The 23,246-nt window shown below is 40.8% G+C and overlaps 1 long non-coding RNA gene and 1 pseudogene across 1 annotated transcript; one reads left to right on the forward strand and one right to left on the reverse strand.

Moving 5' to 3' along the window:
- The first annotated feature begins 1,025 nt into the window (after window positions 1-1,025).
- LOC104248920 (heme A synthase COX15-like) lies at window positions 1,026-6,410 on the forward strand (annotated as a pseudogene).
- Window positions 6,411-8,347: 1,937 nt separating this feature from the next.
- LOC104248919 (uncharacterized) lies at window positions 8,348-8,933 on the reverse strand. Its single transcript, XR_011400493.1, has 2 exons — window positions 8,643-8,933; window positions 8,348-8,540 (listed from the first exon to the last, which is right to left on the reverse strand). It is a non-coding gene; the product is annotated as an uncharacterized lncRNA (long non-coding RNA).
- Window positions 8,934-23,246: the final 14,313 nt, after the last annotated feature.

The following is a 23,246-nucleotide window of genomic DNA, read 5'->3' on the forward strand; positions in this document are numbered from 1 at the left end:
CCTAGGAAGGGCCGCACCCCATGTGCGTATAATATAGGTGGTCTACCCTGATACAAGCATCACTTGTTGATTTTGCTTGAACATTTTTCGACTTGAACCCATAACGTTACACAGAGACAATTTTACCGTGCTCCAAAACTAACAAGAACAAAAAGTAAAATATATGATTTATTTTTGTACTTATGAATTATTTGAGCTTATATGGACGTGGAGAACAAAGGGGTGGTCGGTTATAATAAAATCTCGTGACAATTATTCAGAGTCACTTTATATGAAAGGAGAACAAAAAACCAAAAATAGAGGAAACAACCAAAAAAGCTTTTAACAGAGAGATTCTCTTATTGGAAGTTTATGTGTATAGACTGTGGTGACCACATCCAAAACAAGACAAGTTCTTTTGTCAGTCTCGTGACCTTTTGTTCCTTACTTTTCAATCTATCTAAATGTAACCTCATATATAATACACCCCTCTGAAAGTACCTTTAGTTCATTGCCAAAACTATTTATATCTTGGTTGATACTTTTGTAATAAACCTAAAACATTAGAAACAACACGAAAATCCTATAAATTACAAATATTTTTGTAATTATAGGACAGAAAAATAATTTACATGTGTTATTTCACTTTCACTACCTACAAAATGGTGGAATGTAAAATTTAGAAAATAAAATTTATTATCCTCTCTAATGAACCGGCCGGTTCATCCTCAAATCCTCGCCCAGCTTGACATAATAATTTTTTTTACTTTTTTTCGAAATCAGCAGTTTGCCATAAAAATTTTAATTTTTACTTGAAGATGAATTTTGTAATTTTATGAAAATTTGAAAAACTTCAAAAAGTTGTTTCTCAAAATTTTCGTTCAGATCACTCACAAAACTTTAAAAACAATCCAAAATTATATCTATGTCCAAACACAATTCTAATTTTTAAATATAATTTTCACATGAAAAAACCTTTTTTTTTTATTTTTTTTAATTTTACAATTCTTATGTCCAAACGCTTTAACAAACTTGCCCAAGCCAAAGTGCCCCAAAAAAAAAAAACAAGAACCCAGCAAACACAAATAGATGACAACACGAAATTCACAGCAATTTAGATAGAAAAAATCGAAACCCAACATAAAAGCAATGTTGGAGAGCAGATTAATTTCAATGTTGAGGCGAAACAAGGATTCGGGTCAAATGATTTCATCAAATCTTGGAAGATGGGGTTTTACACTATCCAAGATTTCAAATGAAGCTTCATTTTCGACATTGAATCAACACAGGCTCTTAAATACTATCCCAAAGCTTGCTCCTTCTAGCAGAAACTTCATTAGTAGAACCATTGCTAACTGTGGTTTAAGATCTTTTCATCACCTCAATCACAAGGTTCGATTTTGTGCTTATCTTTCAGAAAGTTGTCTTTTTTTTACATTTATATATGCAGAAAGTCATAATACTTTTTATTTATAGTTGCATAATATTGGCATGAGATGATATTCCTGTAACCCCCACTTTTTTGGGACTGAGGCATATAGTAGCAGTAGTAGTTGTTGTTGTTGTCGTCGTCTTTTCCCCTGTAGTTCAGAGGTGTGGCTAGTTATATACAGAATCATTCTTGGATTATGTCACCTTTTTTGCTAATTGAACATGATTTGTTTTATGGGTCTTATGACAATTCTATTAATCTTTGTAAGTTGTGTGATGGATTCTGTCAAAGGCAGATCCAAAATTTGAACTTTATGGTTTCGGGATGCCACTGAAACACCACTGGCCATTGGAGTTACTGGGTTTAGAGTTTAATATTTGTACATATTTAGTAGATTTCTTACACATATACTGGTGGGGTCTGATGGCAAGCAACCTCCACTTCCAACCAAGAGGTTGTGAGTTCGAGTCACTCCTAGAGCAAGGTGGGGAGTTCTTGGAGGGAAGGATGCCGGGGGTCTATTGGAAACAGTCTCTCTGTCCCATGGTAGGGGTAAGGTCTGCGTACACACTACCCTCCCCAAACCCCACTAGTGGGATTATACTGGGTTGTTGGTGTTGTTGTTGTTGTATACTGGTGAGGTCTGTACCAAGTTACTAGGTTCGGCTGAACCCATAGCTTATACTGTACGTACTAGTTAATTCATTTTTCGAGGGTTGTCTTGGTTTTGGATTGACTAATTTGTACTTAACTATGCTTTTTTTTAATAGGAAGTATTTTATATTCTTAGAGTAGCGATGGTTATGATCTTTTAGCTAGTTGTTGCTTTGATTTTTACAAGTCTAATTGCTTTTACCCAATAAGTAACAGCTAATGCATTGTGACTTATTCTTTGTTCATTTTTCTTCTCCCCAAAATGCTCCAATTTAGAGTTACAATTTTGATGTGGTAAGTTAAAGGCATGCGTTCATGTGTTGAATAGGTGTATGAATATGCAAGAAATTTCGAAGTGCTTAAGTCAGATTCCTTTCCTTTATGTCTTGTTTTGGGGTCCAAAAAGTTCCATTACGGCAGCCAACAGGGGTATCTGTATTGATTTCAGGGTGTTCATAGAATGTTTTTCAGGAAAATTTCTTCAGTGGCAGCTTCTGTAGCTGAAAACAAGGAGGGATTAAAGTTTCTTGTGACTGCTGGACCCCATGCCCGGAAAATGGTTGGCATATGGCTTTTTGCATCTGCTGCTTGGGTCTTCAGTATGGTTGTGCTTGGTGGTGTCACACGGTTGACACGTTCTGGTCTATCAATGACAGACTGGAAATTCACTGGGAGCCTTCCTCCTCTAACGGATGAAGATTGGTTGGCTGAATTTGAGAAGTACAAACAATCCCCCGAATACAAACGGTCAGTCCAAATAGCAGTATGTGTCTATGCACTTCAATTACTCTAATTTTAGCACAGATATTTTTTGTTATGAGTTTATGAAGATTATTATTGAATCTTATTTCTGGAGTTATTTTTGTATTGGGTTGCCTAGTGCTTTGACTTAAGTTTTAACCCTTACAGTGTGAACAAGGGGATGAAGGTTGAGGATTTCAAATTCATATATTGGATGGAATATGCACACTGAATGTGGGGAAGGGCCCTTGGTATAATGTTTGCACTTCCGTTCTCATATTTTTTTCTCCGTGAGGGATATATAACAGTAAGACTTGGACTTAGACTTTCTGGACTCTTTGCTCTTGGTGCTGGACAGGGGCTTATCGGTTGGTGGATGGTGAAAAGTGGTATAGAGGTACCAAGCAAATTGATTTCATTAATGCCGTTCTTAAACTCACATAAGACACAGCGTTCTTTAAGTTTTGATTAAATGATTATTTTTTTTCCCGCAGGAGCCACCATCTGAGTATGTTGAACCAAGAGTAAGCCCTTACCGTCTTGCAGCTCATCTTACCTCTGCATTTGCTATTTATTGTGGACTCTTTTGGACGGCTCTTTCTGTCGTTATGCCTGAACCTCCTGCTGAATCACTTGCCTGTGTTTGTGGGGCTGCAAAAGTTAAGCGGCTTGCACTTCCCGTGGGCATCCTTGTTGGAATTACTGCTATCTCAGGAGCTTTCGTTGCTGGAAATGATCTCATAATAAGTTTGGTAAAAGGGAATTCATCTAAATATTGGCTGAACGAATTAACTTCCAGGGCCGAGCATTTAATACTTTTCCAAAGATGGGGGATACATGGATTCCTGATGATATCTTTAGCATGAAACCTATTATGCGCAACTTCTTTGAGAATACGGCAACAGTTCAGGTAAACTTTTGTTTCCTAACTTTCCAGTTTATCTACTTTTTAAAAGATTAGATATTTTAATCTTGGCATGAAATCTATCTCCAAAGTTAGCACCATGAAGAAGAGCTGGTAGAAAAGAGTGTAGTTATGGAGGTCGTTTTTTATGCTTCTAATCTTGAAATAGAGGATGCCTATGCTCAATGCTGAAATTTAACAAAGTTTATTCCTTTGCTTACTAAAAGAGAGACGGCTACCTTGTTACAACTTCACCGCAGGGAAACATTTATTTTTATCGCAAGACTGTCTCAAGATGCCTGTTGCGAGCACGTGATTTTTGCCCTATATGAAATACTCCTATAAATTAAAGAAATAAAGTTTTCCCAATTATTTGCAATTTTATAGATTTTTTGTAGGATTTTTTGTTAATTGTTTGCATTTTTGTGCACGTTTAATTTCCATTAAAAATCATGAAAAAAATGCCAAAAATACCATGCATTGCATTTAGGTTTTATTTTTACATTCTCAAGGTTAATTAGTTAATTATTTATTTTATTAGAAAATAAAAATCACAAAAAATGGGCCATTGTTGCATTTTTAACTTTAATTTTAGAATAGTAGTTTTTCTCTTTTGATTTAGGATCAAGGAATTTTTATAATGTTTATGAAATTGATTAATTTTACAATTTAGATTAATTTAGGTTTTTAATTAAAAAAAAGAGAAAAGAAGAAGAAAAAACAAAAAGAATAGGAAATAAAGGGTTAATTGCAAAAGGGCTGTTTTAATTCAAATTGGGTCAGTCCATACCCAAATCTTACCCCAAACCCGCCCCAAATCCAGGCCCAAAGTCAGCCCACCCGGTCCAGGTCCCCCCCATCACCAAACGACACCGTTTCTGCCTCTTTCCTTCACAACCATTGAACTTGTGTGATCCAACGGCTGTGAACTGGGCGCCCATTTTATATAAAACAGTCCTAAAGCTAAACACCCCCCCCCCCATTTTGAACTCCATCAGTTCAATCCCACCCAAACCCTAGCCAGGCCCAGCCGCCCCCAAACCCCACCAGCCGGCGGCATGACTCCAATTGACCCCAAGTTCATACCACACAACCACCACCTAGCCCTGGTCCCTAATTCGTCACTGTTGTCCCCAAAATCCCCATCCGTTGGCCCCAATTTTGAATCTAATCCAGAAATTGAAGAACCCTGATTCTTCGTCTTTCGAAGTAAAAACGGATTTCAGTTGATAATGAATCAAAACTCATGCCAATCGATTGTTCTCCGTAAGAATAATCGATTAGCATCAATTTCGATTCATTTCAAAGCCCATCAGATTCCATGCAAGACCAAAGACCGGCAAAACTTCGTCAAATGATACCGTTCGTCAAGTCGCTCAAATGTTTTTGGCAAAATACAGTATATATCTCTCCCTTTTTCTTGCGTGTCCATTTCTGTTCTTCCCGTATCAGTTGGTCCATTTGTTTGTTGGTTGACCTAATTTTTTTTTTAAATAGTTTGTTTTGTATAATTGCATTAGGGTTAATATTGTTTTCTTATTCTCTGTTTTGGTTTGGCTGGTTCATTTATGAATCAAATTTCTTATTTTCTATCTTTGGCCCTTTTCTTTTCTTCTTCTTCCTTTTCTTTCGATTAGAATGTCCAGTTTAGCCTAGGTCTTAATTTGAGTTTGATGCTCATTTTGTTGATTGGGCTTCTACATTAGCTGTGTGGTCATCGCTGACCCGGTTAAAGAGGCCCATTCATATGGGTTTGAGTCATGGGTCAATTTGACTCATGAGTGATTTGTTTTGGGGAGTAAATACATGGCTGTCAGGGGGTACTTTGGATAATTTAGGTCTAGAGAATATTTTCTGTTAAGAAAGAAGTTTCTCGAGGATAAGAGAGAGACTTGCATGCTAAGAAAGACAGGGGTTCAGATATTTGTTTTAAGGGACTTGGGGGTAAAATAAAAGATAGGGAGGGCCTAAAGGTGAATAAAAATCAGGTTCTACTGCCCTAAGCCCCTTCTATAAGAATCTCATTTTCCTAAATTCTAGGGCAGAGACGAGAACACCTAAAAATAGAAAAACGGATGAATATCTTTTTCTGAAGAAAACTACTATAGTTTGGAGCTGGATTTCCTTCTTTGGAAAAAAGTTTAGGAAGTACTCACTCCTGGGTTTGCTGGTTTTCTAAAGCTGAAGCATGATTTGATTTAGAAGCTGTTGTGTGGTTGTCATTGCTGTTCCCCTTGCTGTTGATCTGTTGCTGCTGTTTCATCCAAACTTCAGGCTTATTTTCTCTATTGTTTTTGATATAATCAGGTATTACTTCTTACCGGAGTGATGCAAATATTGTGTTCCGTTGAATGAAGATTACTTGAGCTCACCTCTATTTAAATATGTTTCCAATTCTATAGTGGTGTAGATATTCACCTTGTTTAAATGTTGTAAATGGGTGTGTTTGTTTGATGCATTTAGATGGTGATAGTGTTATGGGTTGGACTCGTTGGATTCATGCTTGGATATTTCACAAAGGGTTATAGTTTATTTTAATTGGTTTGGTTTATTTGTATTCATGTTCTTGACTTCAAAGTTTTGATCCATATTTTCTGTCATGAACTCCAGTTGATTGCTAAGCACTAGTAGATGGGACAATGGTGTTTGCCTTTGTTAATCCGTTTCAAGCATGGGATGTATATAGAAAATTTTCTCTTATCACTGTTGGAACTCATATTTACGGGCTGTGGAATGTATTATGAACTTGTTTGAACCATGCTGATTTGTTCATATTCTTTTGATCCTTTGGCTAGGGTCGTCTTTTAAAACGTCAGCATGTTGTAGGTGATCATTTTTTGATTTCGGAGGTCAGTAGTTCTATTTTGTTGTTAAATTTATGGTTGAACCAATGCTTAGTTCCTGGTCTGATTTTGAAACTTGGAACACCAGCCTGGTCATTTATATGATAATGGATGCTAACAGTAATGCATTTGGGGTTAAGGTTTTAGTATTGTAAATTTTAAGATACAATTTTATCTCTTTTTTTGTTAAAAACAGTAGTTTGTTTGGAAAATTTAACTTCTGTTAGGGCTATGGCGCTGATTTCAATGTTTTACTTACACTACTTCACCTCATTTCGATTCTTAGTTACCTGTTGCTTTCGAAATTGATGTGATCAAATCTGAATCTTAAAACTTTTAGCGCTTTTCACTTGTCATGATGTCTATCATTACCTTCCTTATCAATGTCAATATAATCCCCTAGAGCCTACTTTCAAGGCCCCAGATCATTACTCCTACACCCCTTATTTCGACCTCCTTGTTGAGACTCAGAAACCACCTAAAAACCCAGAGCAGGAGGAGATGTTTAGGAAGGTGAGAAGCCTGGAACAGTCGCTCAGAAACATGCAAGGGTTGGGAGGTCAAGTGAGCGTAGCCTACAAAGATCTGTGTTTGTTCCCTGACGTACAGTTGCCTATTGGGTTCAAAATGCCCAAATTTAACTTGTAATGAGAGGAGCCAGTGGGAAAGATGAGCTGTTAATGGCATACTTTAGCCAGAGTCTGAATGGCGTGGCATTGGAGTAGTACACTCGTCAGGATCACAGCAGATGGTATACCTGGGATGATTTGGCCCAAGCATTTGCTCGTCATTTCCAATTAGGGGTGGGCATCGGTCGGTTCGGTTCGGTTTTAAATATTATCGGTTTTGCCTATCGGTTATCGGTTTACAAATATCATAACTCGATAACCAAACCGATAAGATATTGGTTATCGGTTTTCGGTTAATCGGTTATTGATCATTATCGGTTCGGTTATCGGTTTACCCGATAAGGTAAAACTAAAACTAAGAGTGCTGATTGCTGAAGCTGAACGCTGAATATTACCTAAAATTAAGAGTGTTGAACGCTAATATTTGTACAAAGTAAATTTTGTACAAAGTTTATTGGAAGCTGCTATATATGACACTTCAAGCTAAACTACAACTGAGTAACAAGAATCAAACATTTGAAGACTGTCAATGAGATTTAAACTTCTATTCAGTATCAAGAATCAAGATCTTGTGGCAGAACTACAAGCATTTGAAGACTGTCACAAAGCTGCACATAGAACAACAATTCAAAGCTGCACATAGAAAAATTAAACACATATTGCCAACACCCATAATCATATAATCATAATTTTAGCAAAAAAGATTAAATTTTTGCCTCAAACTAAACATACCCAGTGGCCAGTACCTCAATTGCCCACGTACTCAATCCTTATAGGCTTCACCAACTTGCGCAACAAACAACGCTCAACATGCCTCATTTTAAAATCTTAAAATGAAACACATATAACTACACATAAAAAAAAAATATGATAACAGAAAACTGCACACAAAGCTGCACATAAAACCAACATTTCTCACAATAATTTCAGTTTAAAGTTAAACTTCTCACTGAATAATTTCAACACACAAAGCTGTACATTTTTTGCCTCAAACTAAACATACCCAGTACGGCAGTACCTCAATTGCCTGTGCATACAAAATGCAAACAGCTCAATTTCCAATCTAACAAAAATAGGAGATAAAAAGATCCCAACTTTCACAACCCAAAAACAGATGTATACACAGTAATGTCCAAACTCCAAAGTAATAGTTCAAACACATTAATAACAATGCAAAGTAGTATCAACCTTAGGATTAACAAGTCCAATTGTCCAAAGTCCAAACATAATACATAAAACAAGATGACAATAACTACATCTTACTTTCCACCATCCATCATCACCTTCTTCAATCCTTTCATAGTGACTCCAAACATGTGAGATAGCTTTGAGACCACAAAGTCGAGGCATGGTTACACCTATTAAACATAACAAGAAAATATATTAAGCAAGTAATATTTGTAATCATACTATGTATAACATATAAGTTGAATAATTAACTTACCAAAGTTTTAACTTACAACTATCTAAGATTCTACATATCATCATCGAGACAACAGGGTCCGCGTCGTCTTTCTCTTTTATGAAATTGCTAATGGGAGATGAAAATTGCTCCATATTGACTGAAGAACTAAATGCAAAACAACAGTTCCTTAGCCCAAGCTGGGTGCAGCAACCCCAGCAAATATCTTTTATGGATCTGCTGACAAGAGAAGATCATGAACTTGAGATGTTTGATTTGGATTCTACTAAACATGATGTCTTTTGATGTTCCTTCGCCTTGAGTTGATTGTCTGTACTTTTAGTTTTTGATGGTGTAGTAGACCAATTATCAATGACAAACTGACGTTGTTTGATACTAAACGGCATGGCAAAATGATCTCTATTTAGTAATGAATGGATCAACTATCTTAGCTGCAATGCTTACCTGCAAATCATATATATATATATACACACAACTAAGCCTCAATTGATCATAACTAGTCGTAAAAATAGCCGTCCATTTAATTTTTTTTAACTAAAAATAGCAGGTGGATATATATATAATAGCACATGTGCAATATGTGTATATCTATGTAAAATCTATGTATACCGGTTAAATAAAGTAAAGAGTGATGTTGGATTCCTCATGTGATCAAGTCATTTACAAGTGTACATCAGACGACAATTATAATTATCACACTTCACTTCTTATGACCACCAACAGACAGCAAATTAAAATGGGGAACATAAAATAGCACTGTACGTACTACATGTATATATATTACTCTAGATATTTCAATCTACGATCTGCTTCAAATTAAACCACAAGTCAAAACTCCTTTGTACTCATAAATTTTTACAGATGATATTTGTTTCAAATTAGCAAATTAAAAATATTCAAGCGTTAACATATATATCTTGAAAGAAAAAATATTCGAGAATTAGGAATCAAGAAGCAAAACATGCAAATTATTACAAAATGATAGATGGGGAGGCAAATGCAATTTTAACATTAACGATCGAATTCTCCGGGTGTTCATGATTCGGTTTGGATCAAGCAAACTCAGATATAACTACATATTTAGCTTAATTGATTGATTTTTATCTTTAGTGCTAATATGGAGCAACAAAGCTTAATTGATTTGGTATGTTGGGGTTCCAATCTCAAAGAGATAAGTAACATAGCACCATTAATAGCATGGGATCTGGTATGTAGACATGACACAATTTGCACAATATGTGATAGTGCACCTGAGACAATTGAACATTTGTTCTTTGAATGCCAATTCTCTAGAGCTTGTATGCAGGTTATTGTAAACTGGTTAAACATTGGAATACAGAACACTGCATTACTCAGTCTAAGGCTCTAAGCAGCAACTATCAAGCAGAAAGGAAAAAGGAAATCAGTGCAACACCAAATTTTCAGGATGTTACCCACTAAATTTGCATGATGTTATAATATAAATCAGTATAGTATGAAAAAGGAAACCAAACAATCAGTGTAGTATAAATTCAAGAAACCAAACATTTTAGGGAAACTAAGACCAATCAGTCTTAGTTTGGTCCCGCTTCTGCGTCCTTTCGATTTCCCATTTAGTTAACTTCTTTTGTAACCCCCACTCTTTCGAGCTTCATAAAAAAGGAAAATATGCAAAAATTGATTTCTAAGATACCAAACTAAGACGAATTCAGAAATGGGATATGAAACACTAACCTTAGTGCAACGCTCTGCCGGAAAAAGATTTAGAAAACTGAGTTTTGACGGGCTCAGTCGTGTGGGCGTGACTGCGTGAGTCATGAGGCAGAGAACTGGTGAGGGCTTGACTGCTTCAGCCGTGTGGCCGGTGGCGGACTGGCAGAGAACTGGTGAGGTTTGACTTCTGAGGGTGAGGACTGTGGAGGAGGAGTGAGGCTTGAGCTTGAGCTGGTGAGGCTTGAGCTTAACTGAGGAGTGAGGAGGAGTGAGTGAGGCTGTGAGGCGGACAGCGGAGAAAGCAAAGCACTATATGAAATAATGAAAATGAAACCCTAGTATTACTAGACTAAAGGGTATACTAGTAAATTAGTAAACTCTTATTGGGTTATCGGTTTACCCAATAACAGATTTGATAAACCGAGCCCGAACCGATAACCCAATAAGAAATTTTTTTTTACCCATTACCGAACCATTAGCCCAATAACCCAATACCGATAACCCAATAAGTAATTAACGGTTCGGGTTATCGATTTTACCCGATATATGCCCACCCCTATTTCCAATACAACATCAAGATTGTTCCAGATCGTTTGTCTTTGACTAAGATTGAGAAGAAGCCTAGTGAAAGTTTCAGGGAATACGGTTTCCGCTGGAGAGAACAGGCATCAAGGGTTAACCCTCCAATAGAGGAGAACGAAATGGTGGAATACTTTCTTCAGGTCTTGGAGCCTACCTACTTTGGTCATCTGATTTCGGCCATAGGCAAGTCTTTCAACGAAGTAGTAAAAATGGGAGGAATGGTAGAAGAAGGGCTCAAGTCAAGCAAGATCATGAGCTACTCTACTATTAAAGCAACTACGCAGGCAATCCAGAATGGCACCGAAGGCGTGCTTGGGAAAAAGAAAAAAGAGGATGTCGCTATGGTCGTTTCAGGGGATTCTCCTACCCACTAAACCCAACCTCGACCCTAGCTTCAAGCCTATACCTCAACTCCATATAGTTCACCCCAACACTACTTTCCACCACCAGAGCCTCAATACTCAGTCAGGCCACCCCAATATCACGTCCATCATGCACAGTCATATGCTCAACCCCCTCCTCACCCGCAATGGCGTGAACCAGCCCCACGAAACCCTTACCTACCACCACAAACATACCGAAATTCCACTAGTCCAAATTTTCGAGCCAAGCCAGAATTCAGGAATGAAAGGATGCAGCGAAAGAAAACCTTGGGGAATCTTATACCAGCTTATTTCAAAGATTGAGGCAGTTGGATGTTCTGAGGCCAATTGAGTCAAAACTACCAAACCCCCTCCAAAGAACCTAGACTATTCTCTCAGATGTGCGTACTGTTCTGATACTCCGGGGCACGACACAGAAAAGTGTTGGCACTTGAAGAACTCCATCCAAGAGCTCATTGATACGAACCAGATTGTGGTCCAGAGCCTAGAAGCACCCAACATCAATCAGAACCCATTGTCGGCCTATGCCGAAACGCACATGATTGAGATAGTGCACAAAGATGGGAAGCCTAAGAAGCCTTCACAATCTGTCATGATGATCCGGTCTAGTGAAAGTAAGTCGGTCAAGGACCTGCTTGTCATAAAAGCAACCTCTTTGATAGTTGAAGGATCGGTGGACAAGTTGAGCATGCCAAATGATAAGCCAGTTGTGGTAATTGAACAGAGGTCCCCAAGTGATGTTGTAGCAAAGCAAGAAAAGCCAAAGGTGATCGTGCCGGGGTCGCAAGTAAACCAGTCATAATTGTGGAGGGTGCTCGCACAGACCCTATCATTATCAAACCTGTGACCCAACTGCCGGCAGCTGACACCAAGGCTATCCCATGGAACTATGAGCGAGTGATAGTGACCTATAAGGGAAGAAAGTGAAAGAGGAAGTTAACGAGGCCTAGGGATTAACTCGTTCGGGGAGATGCTTTGCCCCAGAAGAGTTAAGGAAAGCTAAAACACTCAGAGACAATCCAGTTCTAGTGAAGAAACAGGTCACTGAAAAAGAAGCAGAGGAGTTTTTGAGAAAAATAAAGGTACAAGATTACTCCATCATAGAACAGTTGAGAAAGACTCCTGCTCAGATTTCCCTGTTATCATTGTTGATCCATTCAGATGAACATCGCCAGGCCCTGATGAAGATTCTGAACGAAGCTCATGTCCCCAACAAAATCACTGTGAACCATCTGGAGAAGATTGCCAATAAGATATTTGAGTCTAACTAGATCACATTCTCTGATGATGATTTGCCTCTGGAGGGTACGGTAAACAATCGATCCCTCTATCTCACAATGAAATGCTAAGAGTCTGTGGTCACCAGGGTGTTAGTTGACAATGGTTCCAGTGCAAACATCTGCCCTCTCTCTACTCTGAACAAGTTAAAAGTTGATGATGAGAGGATTCACAAGAACAACATATGCGTCCGAGGTTTTGACGGAGGAGGAAAAGACTCTGTTGGCGACATCATGCTCGAGTTGACAATAGGATCAGTCGAATTCACCATGGAGTTCCAGGTACTGGATGTGGCTGTTTCTTACAATTTTCTGTTGGGTAGGCCTTGGATACATGTTGACAAGGCAGTTTCGTCCTCCCTACATCTGATGGTGAAGTTCGAATGTGATAGACAAGAAATCGACGTACATGGCGATGAGAATTTATGTGCTTTCAATGATACCTTCGTCCTGTTTATTGAAGCTGAAGAGGATAAGGGGTCGTGGGTCTATCAAGTGTCTGAGACGGTGTCAGTTGAAAAGGTTCCGAAAGGGGAATACATTCCGGGTCCAAAGTTAGCGTCTTCAATCATCATGTTAGCAACTGAGATGTTGAGAAATGGTTTTATGCCGGGCAAGGGTCTGAGTGCATCTCTGCAAGGTATCGTGCAGCCAGTGTCCTTGCGTGAAAATCTGGGTACATTTGGTCTGGGGTTCAAGCCTACTAGGGATGATGTGAAGAAGGCTCGAAAGCTAAAAAAGAAGGCATGGTCGCTCCCTAAGCCAGTCCCACGTCTCTCTAAGTCTTTCATCAAGGCAGGGGTGGTGAAGCGTCCAGTGACAACAGTTCCAAGGCCGGTGGTTGATTTTGATGAGGAATTGGTTAAAAGGTTCTGGAGAGTCTGTTTGATGAAGTGAACATGGTAGAAACTGGGGAAGGTTCCAGCAAAGTGGATGTGCAGTTTGTTGGGCCAAAAGTGAAGATTAACAATTGGGATGTCACTCCTCTCCCTACCCGGAAGGAGTTTTGGTAGTTTGCTTTGTTTTCCTTTCAGTTTATCTGGATTATTCCACGGTTGTAATTCAGATTTTATTTTCCGTCTATTTTGATGTACAAACCCTTCTATCCTTTATTTTAATGAAATGCAATTTCCCTTTTCCATTTCTCCTAATAGTGTCATTTTCTTTTCTTTCCTTGTACAGTTCTTTTTATGATGGTTTCAATGACATGACATGCATGCGAAATCTTCAGCCAAGTCTTTTTGGCCAATCTAACTCTGAAATAATAATCCAAGAAATAGAGTGTGATGATGAAATAGAATATGATGAGGAGGAAGCATTTGAGGAAATTAGTAAAGAGCTAAGTCACTTTGAAGAGAAACCCAAGCCTAATTTGAATGAAACTGAAGCTATCAATTTAGGGGATCCGGATAATATCAGAGAAACCAAGAAAGTGTACACTTGGAACCACAAATTGGGGAGGAAATAATCAAAGCACTGTTTGAATATAAAGACATTTTTGCATGGTCATATGATGACATGCCGGGTCTAAGTACTGACTTGGTGGTTCACAAATTGCCCACTGACCCGGCATTCCCTCCCGTCAAGCAGAAGTTAAGAAAGTTCAAAGCTGACATGAGTGTGAAGATCAAGGAGAAAATCACAAAGCAGTTGAACGCAAAGGTCATTCGAGTCATGCGATACCCCACTTGGTTAGCTAATGTTGTGTCAGTACCAAAGAAGGACGGCAAGACCAGGGTGTGCGTTGATTACCGCGATCTCAACAAAGCAAATCCAAAGGATAATTTTCCATTGCCAAATATTCACATTTTGATTGACAATTGTGCCAAGCATGATATTGGTTCTTTTGTGGATTGCTATTCGGGATACCATCAGATCTTGATGGACGAGGAGGATGCAGAAAAGACAGCATTCTTCACACCATGAGGGACTTATTGCTATCGGGTAATGCCATTTGGTTTGAAAAACACTGGGGAAACTTACATGAGGGCAATGACTACTGTGTTCCATGACATGATACACAAGGAGATTGAGGTTTATGTGGATGATGTGATCGTAAAGTCAAAGCAACAGGCCAACCATGTCGGAGATTTGAGGAAGTTTTTCCAAGACTCCGCAGGTACAATCTTAAGCTTAACCCTGCCAAGTGTGCATTTGGTGTTCCATTTGGAAAACTATTGGGATTCATAGTTAGTCGTCGAGGCATAGAACTGGACCCGTCAGAAATCAAAGCTATCCAAGAATTGCCACCTCCAAGGAACAAGACTGAGGTGATGAGTCTGCTCGGACGTTTTAACTACATCAGCAGGTTTATTGCTCAACTCACAACAACTTGTGAGCCCATCTTTAAGTTGCTGAAGAAGTTCGCAACGTGTAAATCAAATAACTAGTTGTATAACAATTGGATTATTAAAAGCGGTTTAAAAGGATTAAAAATGCACATAGGTTTCAAAGATGATTTAAAATCAAATAAATATGCCAATATTAACAGTTGAGTGACCATGCTAAAACCGCGGAACCGGGAATGCCTAACACCTTCTCCCGAGTTAACAGAATTTGTAAAATAGAGTCAATCTTTCCTCGATTCGGGATTTAAACCGGTAACTTGGGATACCATAAATTATCCCAAGTGGCGACTTTGAATTTTAAATAAAATAATCTCGTTTCAATTGTCACTTAAATTGGAAAAAACTCCCATATACCCCTTCGAGTGGTAGAAAAAGGAGGTGTGACACCTGTATGTTTTTTTAAGTAATTTTTCCGGCATATTCAGTTTCTTTCTGCAAAAGGGTAGGAGGCAATGTGTTCTGAATTTTCCTTGTTAAATTTTTACATTTCTTCTAATTTGAACACAACAACAACAACAATAACAACCCAGTAATAATTTCACTAGTGGGGTCTTGGGAGGGTAGAGTGTACACAGACCTTACCCCTACCCCGGAGGGATAGAGAGGCTGTTTTCGGGAGAATTTTGATTTGTTTTACTAATAGGTATTTCATTTGTCTCTTATGATAAAGCTGTTATGACAAAGTTTAAGTTTCTGGACATTGAGCCAGACTTGTTATATGCACTTTCTACAATAGCACAACATTGCCTTATCAAAATAAAAATAAAAGGCAACAGGCGGAAAACTATGATTGGAATGCCAGTTTAAGCATTTTTTCTTAATGCTGAAATGTGACGACCCGGCCAGTAGTCTCATGAGTTACCGCTCTATTTTTCCCATTTCTACTTCTTTATGCTTTGTTTATTCGTGTAATGTGATATCGGGTTGGTCGAATCGAATCCGGAATGAATTTGGTAAGGTTTGAGACACTTAGTCTCTTTTGAGGAAGCTTAAGTTGAAAAAGTCAACCGGATGTTGACTTATGTGTTAGAGAGCTCGGATGTGAATTCTGATGTTCGACTCACTTCGGGAGGTGATTTGGGACTTAGGAGTGTGATCGGAATGGGTTTTGGAGGTTCGGAGTAGATTTAGGCTTGAATTGGTGAAGTTGACATTTTGGCAATTTTCGGTTGATAGGCGAGATTGTGATATAGGGGTCGGAATGGAATTTCGAGAGTTGCAGTAGTTCCGTTGTGTCATTTGGGATGTGTGTGCAAAATTTCAGATCATTCGGATGTGGTTTGGTTGGGTTTTCTATCAAAAGCGAAATTCGAAAGATTTTTGAAAATTTGGCTTGAATCCGATGTGTTTTGGGTGATTTGATGTTTGAGGCGATTTGATGATTGGAACATGTTTGAATAAGGTATTAGGATATGTTTATACTTTTGGTTGAGATTCCGGGGGCCTTGGGGTGATTTCGGATGGTTAACGGGAAGTTTGGATTGTTGTTGCAGCTGCTGAATTGCTGCTTCTGGTATTTTCGCACCTGCGGATTGGGGACCGCAGGTGTTGCACCGCATATGCGAGAGAGGGGTCGCAGAAGCGGCCAGAGGTATGTTTGATTGGGACTACAGAAGTGGCTAGGAGAATCGCATCTGCGATGTCGCAGATGTGGGCGGGGAACCGCAGACGCGGGTGGCTGGGAACTTAAGTGATTCCACAGAAGCAGACGTAGAACCCCAAATGTGGTACCGCAGATGCGGTTGAAGTATCGTAGATGCGGAAATGTCTGGGCAGAACATAGAAGTTATTTCATTCGCGATTTTGAGCTATTTTCACCATTTCTACTTCGGCTTGGGAGCTTTTTGGACGATTTGGAAGAGGAATTTCAAGGGAACTTCATTGAGGTAAGGAATTTGGACTTAAAACTCGTTCTTATGCTATTATTACGCGGATTAGAGCTAGAAATCATGGAAATTAAGGGTGAAAATTGGGGAAACTAGGGCTTGGAAACTTAGACCTTTAATTGAGGATTTGAAGGACCATTTGGGGTTGGATTTGAGAACTTTTGATATGTATGAACTCGTGGGGAGATAAGGAACCTATTGATGTAAAAATTATTAAATTTCGAGACGTGAGCCCAGGGGTCGAGTTTTGGTAATTTCGAGATTTGTGTCGTATTTCGATTATTTTCACTTGGGCTTCGTTCCGTTAGCATATTTTGACATCCTTGTTCTGATTTTGGATAGATTCGACGCAAGTGGAGGCCGATTTGAGAGGCAAAGGCGTCGCGAGCTAGAGATTTGACCGGTTCGAGGTGAGTAATGATTGTAAATGATGTTCTGAGGGTTTGAAACCCCGGATTTGCACATTGTAGTGCTATATTGAGGTGAGGCACACGCTTAATGACGAGCGTAGGGTCGTGCACTATTGGGGATAGTGACTTGGTCCGTCCGATTGATGATTTTACCGCGTATTTGACTGAAATCTATTTGTTTTCATCATTATTTGGGCTGAATTCCATATTTGGACCTTGTGCCAACTATTTGAACCCTTCGGGATTTTTACTGGTATTTCCTCACTGTTTTGACTTTATATTTAAACTCAGTCATGTTATATTTTACTGTTTTTCGTACTCAGCCATGTTTACTCTGTTTTAACACTTACATGATCTTTCAAATGATATTTTGGGCTGAGAAACATGTTTTACTACTGCCCGAGTGGCTTGTAAGGATTTTGACTGAGTAAGGCCGAGGGCCTATGTGGTGAGGAAACATTTGATACTGATTATGAGGTCGAGGGCCTGAGATATGTACGCCACGAGGTGACTTGATTGATATGAGGTCGAGGGCATAGTGATGATGCCACGAGGTGGCTTGATATTGCGCTTGGGCCGTAAGGGGGCCCTTGAGGAGTTTGTACACCCCCAGTGAGCGCGGGTACCCATTATGATGTGAGATTGAGCCCGAGGGGCTGGTATTGTTCTATGTGATTGCCCGAGGGGCTGGAACTGTTCTAAGATGTTGCCCGAGGGGCGGACTTGTTGATACTGTGCCCGAGGGGCGAGCCTTTATGTGTTTACTTTTCATAATTGACTGTCATTTACCTACTTAATTATTGAAAAAGGCTTTTCATGAAACTACATTTGATTTAAAGGATTTGTACCTATCGTTCACTGATTTACTGATTTTAAATGGTTTTACTGCTTCATTATAGAATGATTTGTGCCTTACGTGATTTCTTGCTTTCAGTCTTTATTTACATTGTTACTCACTGAGTTGGAGTACTCACTTTACTCCCTGCACCCCTGTGTGCAGATTCAGGCATTGTTGATCCTACCAGTGCGAGTTGAGAGCTCCCGACGGACATTCGGAGTTCACGAGGTAGCTGCTTGACATCCGCAGACCCGTGTTTCTCCCTATTTATCTTTCTATCTCTTATCAGACGTGTGTAATAGTTTGTAGACTCTTCAGACTTGTATTAGGTTATATAGATGCTCATGACTAGTGATACCTCGGTATCGGACTGTGTTGGGTTGTTCTTCCGCGTATTTATGATATTATCTACTACTTAGTATTATTTTATCATGTTTCGACTGTTTCTTAATGCTCAATTGTTAATAAATTGAAAAATGGGAAGTGTCGGTTCGCCTTGTCTTCACGAGAGGCGCCATCATGACCAGACCTGAGTTTAGGGTCGTGACAAGTTGGTATCAGAGCCTAGGTTATATAGGTCTCACGAGTCATGAGCAGGTTTAGTAGAGTCTCACGAATCGGTACGGAGACGTCTGTATTTATCCTCGAGAGGCTGCAGGACCATTAGGAAAAACTTCATATTCTTGAAATTCTTGTCGTGCGAACTTGTTAATCCGAATACTAAACTTCTGTTATTTCACTCTCTCACAGATGGTGAGGACACGCGCTACCGGTCAGGATGGATGACCACCAATACCACCGGTTGTGCCCACCAGAGGCTAAGGACGCGGTCGTGGTCGTGGTAGGGGCAGAGCAGCTAAGGCAGCACCTGCAGATCCACCAGCTGCCCTAGTTCAGGATCAGGTCCCAGTTATTGACGCTCCTGCAGCACCAGCTCAGGCATCAGTTGTGCCCATTGTGATTCCGGGTCTTCACGAGGCCTTGGCTCAGTTCTTATCAGTTTGCACTGGCCTAGCTCAGGCGGTTTCAGCCACTACAGCCGCAGCTACTTCTCAGGTCGGGGAGGCAATCAGACTCCTGCCGCTTGCACACCTGAGCAGGTCGTGCAGGGACTTCAGATGTCGGGGGCACATCCAGCCTAGCCGGTTGCAGCTGCTCAGGACTATGTAGTTCCTGCTATGCCGGAGGATGAACAATGTAAGTTGGAGAGGTTTGGTAGACTGCAGCCTCCAAACTTCAGTGGTGCAGAGGGCGAGGATGCCTAGGGTTTCTTAGATAAGTGTTAGAGGATGCTTCGTACAGCGGGTATTCTGGAGATCAGCGAGGTCGCTTTCACTACTTATCAGTTTTTGGGAGCTGCCTTTACTTGGTGGGAGGCTTTTGAGAGGTGTAGGCCTGTTGGTGCAGCACCCCTTACCTGGCAGCAATTCTCCATTCTCTTTCTAGAGAAGTATGTGCCGTAGTCCCGTAGAGATGAGCTGCGTAGGGAGTTTGAGTGGTTGCTTCAGGGAGAGATGATTATGACGCAGTACGAGATGAGGTTCTCCGAGTTAGCTCGTCATGCTATTTGCATGGTTCTGACAGATAGAGAGAGGATTAAGAGGTTTGTTGATGGCCTCACTTATCAGCTTCGTATTCTCATGACTAGGGAAAGGGTGATTGGTGCTACTTTCGAGGAGGTTGTGGATATTGCCCGTGAGATTGAGTCTGTTCGTCGCCATGAGCGAGAGGAGAGGGAGGCCAAGAGGCCTCGAGGATCTGGTAGTTACAGTGGTACTCATTCGAGAGGTTAGTTTCAGCACAATAGAGGCCGTCCATTCAAGCATGCTCATCCAGCTTGCCCAGGTTATCGTGGGGCGTCATCGGGTCATGGTTCTCACAGTTCTCATCAGGGCCAGTCATCACTTAGTGCCCTTCCAGCTCAGAGTTCGTCTTGTACTCCATCGGTTCAGGGCTCTTCTATGTCGAGTGCATCTGCTAGTCACTCCGGTGCTAGGGGTTCCCTTCAGTCCCCTTCTCCAACACCTGGGAGTTGTTATGAGTGTGGTGAGATGGGTCATATGTGGAGGCAGTGTCCTCGTCGTCTTTCGAGTTCATCTCAGCAGAGGGGTCAGTCATCAGCTTCAGCGCTAGTTACTTCACCACCATCCGCCTAGCTAGCTAGGGGTGGAGGTCAGTCAGCTAGGGGTCACCCCAGAGGGGGAGGTCAATCAGGTGGCGGTCAGGCCCGTTTTTATGCACTTCCAGGCAGACCTGATGCTATTGCTTCAAATGCTGTTATTACAGGTATTGTTTCAGTGTGCCACAAAAATGCCTCTGTATTATTTGATCCCGGTTCCACCTTTTCTTATGTTTCATCATACTTTGCTCATTATTTGGGTACGCCCCGTAAGTTTCTTGCTTCACTTGTGCATGTATCTACCCCGGTGGGCGATACTGTTGTTGTAGATCGTGTGTAGCGGTCGTGTATGGTGTATTTCGATGTCATTTTGGGCATGGATTGGCTATCTCCGTGTCGTACTATTCTGGACTATCATGCTAAGACAGTCACGTTGGCTATATCGGGTGTGCCACGGATTGAGTGGCGAGGTGTGACTAATTATGTTACTAGTAGAGTGATCTCATTCTTGAAAGCCCAGCGTATAGTTGGGAAGGGTTGTCTTTCGTATCTAGCTTTTATGAGGGATGTCAGAGCTGAGACTCCCAGTATTGATTCTGTCCCAGTTGTGAGGGATTTTCCCGATATGTTTCCTGCAGACCTGACGTGCATGCCACCGGACAGGGATAATGATTTTGGTATTGACCTGGTGCCGGGCACTCAGCCCATTTCTATTCCGTCGTATTGTATGGCACCAGCGGAGTTGAAGGAATTAAAAGAACAGCTTCAGGAACTCCTTGATAAAGGGTTCATTCGGCCTAGTGTGTCACCTTGGGGTGCGCCAGTTCTATTTGTGAAGAAGAAGAATGATGGCACTATAAGAATGTGCATTGATTATAGGCAATTGAACAAAGTAACAATTAAGAACAAGTATCCTTTGCCTCGCATTGATGATTTATTCGACCAGCTTTAGGGAGCGAGAGTGTTCTCCAAGATTTATCTCCATTTAGGTTATCACCAGTTAAAGATCAGGGACTCGAATATTCTTAAGACAGCTTTTAGGACCCGATACGGTCATTATGAGTTCTTGGTGATGTCTTTTGGGCTGACCAATGCCCCAGCAGAGTTCATGCATTTGATGAACAGTGTGTTCTGGCCTTATCTTGACTCGTTTGTCATAGTCTTCATTGATGATATTTTGGTGTATTCGCATAGTCAGGAGGAGCACGCGGAGCATTTGATAGTTGTGTTGTAGAGATTGAGAGAGGAGAAGCTTTATGCAAAATTCTCCAAATGTGAGTTTTGGCTCAGTTCAATGGCTTTCTTGGGATACGTGGTGTCCAGCGAGGGTATTCAGGTCGATCCAAAGAAGATAGAGGCGGTTCAGAGTTGGCCCAGACCGTCCTCAGCCACCGAGATTCGCAGTTTTCTTGGTTTGGAAGGTTATTATTGCCGTTTGTTCAGGGATTTTCATCTATCGCATCGCCCTTGACCAAGTTGACTCAGAAGGGTGCTTCATTTGTATAGTCGGACGAGTGTGAGGAGAGCTTTCAGAAGCTCAAGACAGCTTTGACCACAGCTCTACTGTTGGTTTTGCCATCAGCTTCAGGTTCATATATCGTGTATTGTGATGCCTAGAGAGTTGGGATTGGTTGTGTATTGATGCATGAGGGTAGAGTTATTGCTTATGCTTATCGTCAGTTGAATCCCTATGAGAAGAACTACCCCGTTCATGATTTGGAGTTGGCTGTCATAGTTCACGCGTTGAAAATTTGGAGGCATTACTTTTATGGTGTGTCTTGTGAGGTGTTTACTGATCATCGTAGCCTACAACACTTGTTCAAACAGAAGGATCTCAATTTGAGGCAACAGAGATGGTTGGAGTTGCTTAAGGATTACGATATCACTATATTGTACCATCCGGGAAAGGCCAATATGGTGGCCGATGCCTTGAACCGAAAGGCGGTGAGTATGAGGAGTTTGGCATATATTCTATTTAAGGAAAGACCTCTTGCGGTTGATGTTCAGACCTTGGCCAATCTGTTCGTGAGATTAGATGTTTCGGAGCCAAGTCGGGTATTGGCTTGCATGGTTTCTCGGTCCTTCTTATATGATCGCATCAGAGAGCGCCAGTATGATGATCCGCATTTGCTTGTCCTTAAGGATAGAGTTAAGCATGATGATGCCAGAGATGTGACCATTGGTGATGATGGGGTGTTGAGGATGCAGGGCCGGATCTGTGTGCCCAATGTGGATGGGCTTCGGGAGTTGATTCTAGATGAGGCCCATAGCCCGCGGTATTCCATTCATCTGGGTGCCGCGAAGATGTATCAGTATCTGAGACAGCATTATTAGTGGAGAAGAATGAAGAAAGACATTGTGGGATTTGTAGCTCGGTGTCTCAATTGTCAGCAGGTGAAATATGAGCATCAAAGACCGGGTGGCTTGCTTCAGTAGATGGATATTCCCGAGTGGAAGTGGGAGAGGATCACTATGGACTTTGTTGTTGGACTTCCACGGCTTTGAGAAAGTTTGATGCTATTTGGGTGATTATGGATCGGCTGACCAAGTCCACGTACTTCATTCCTGTGTGTACTACCTATTCTTCATAGCGGTTGGTAGAGATCTATATCCAGGAGATTTTCCGTTTGCATGGTGTCCCAGTTTCCATCATTCAGATAGGGGCACTCAGTTTACATCGCAGTTTTGGAGGTCTGTGCAGCGAGAGTTGGGTACTCAGGTTGAGTTGAGCACAGCTTTTCACCCTCAGACGGACGGGCAGTTTGAGCGCACTATTCAAATATTGGAGGAAATGTTGCGTGCTTGTGTCATTGATTTCGGAGGGTCATGGGATCAGTTTCTACTGCTTGAAGAGTTTACTTATAACAACAACTACTAGTCAAGTATTCAGATGGCTCCATATGAAGCTTTGTATGGGAGGCAGTGTAGATCTTCAGTTGGTTGGTTCGAGCCTGGTGAGTCTAGGCTATTGGGGACAGACTTGGTGCAGGATGCCTTAGACAAGGCGAAGGTGATTCAGGAGAGGCTTTGTACAGCGCAGTCGAGGCAAAAAAGCTATGTGGATAGGAAGGTTCGGGATGTGTCCTACATGGTTGGCGAGAAGTTT

This window comes from Nicotiana sylvestris, chromosome 6 (assembly GCF_000393655.2).
Source record: "Nicotiana sylvestris chromosome 6, ASM39365v2, whole genome shotgun sequence".
NCBI lineage: Eukaryota > Viridiplantae > Streptophyta > Magnoliopsida > Solanales > Solanaceae > Nicotiana > Nicotiana sylvestris.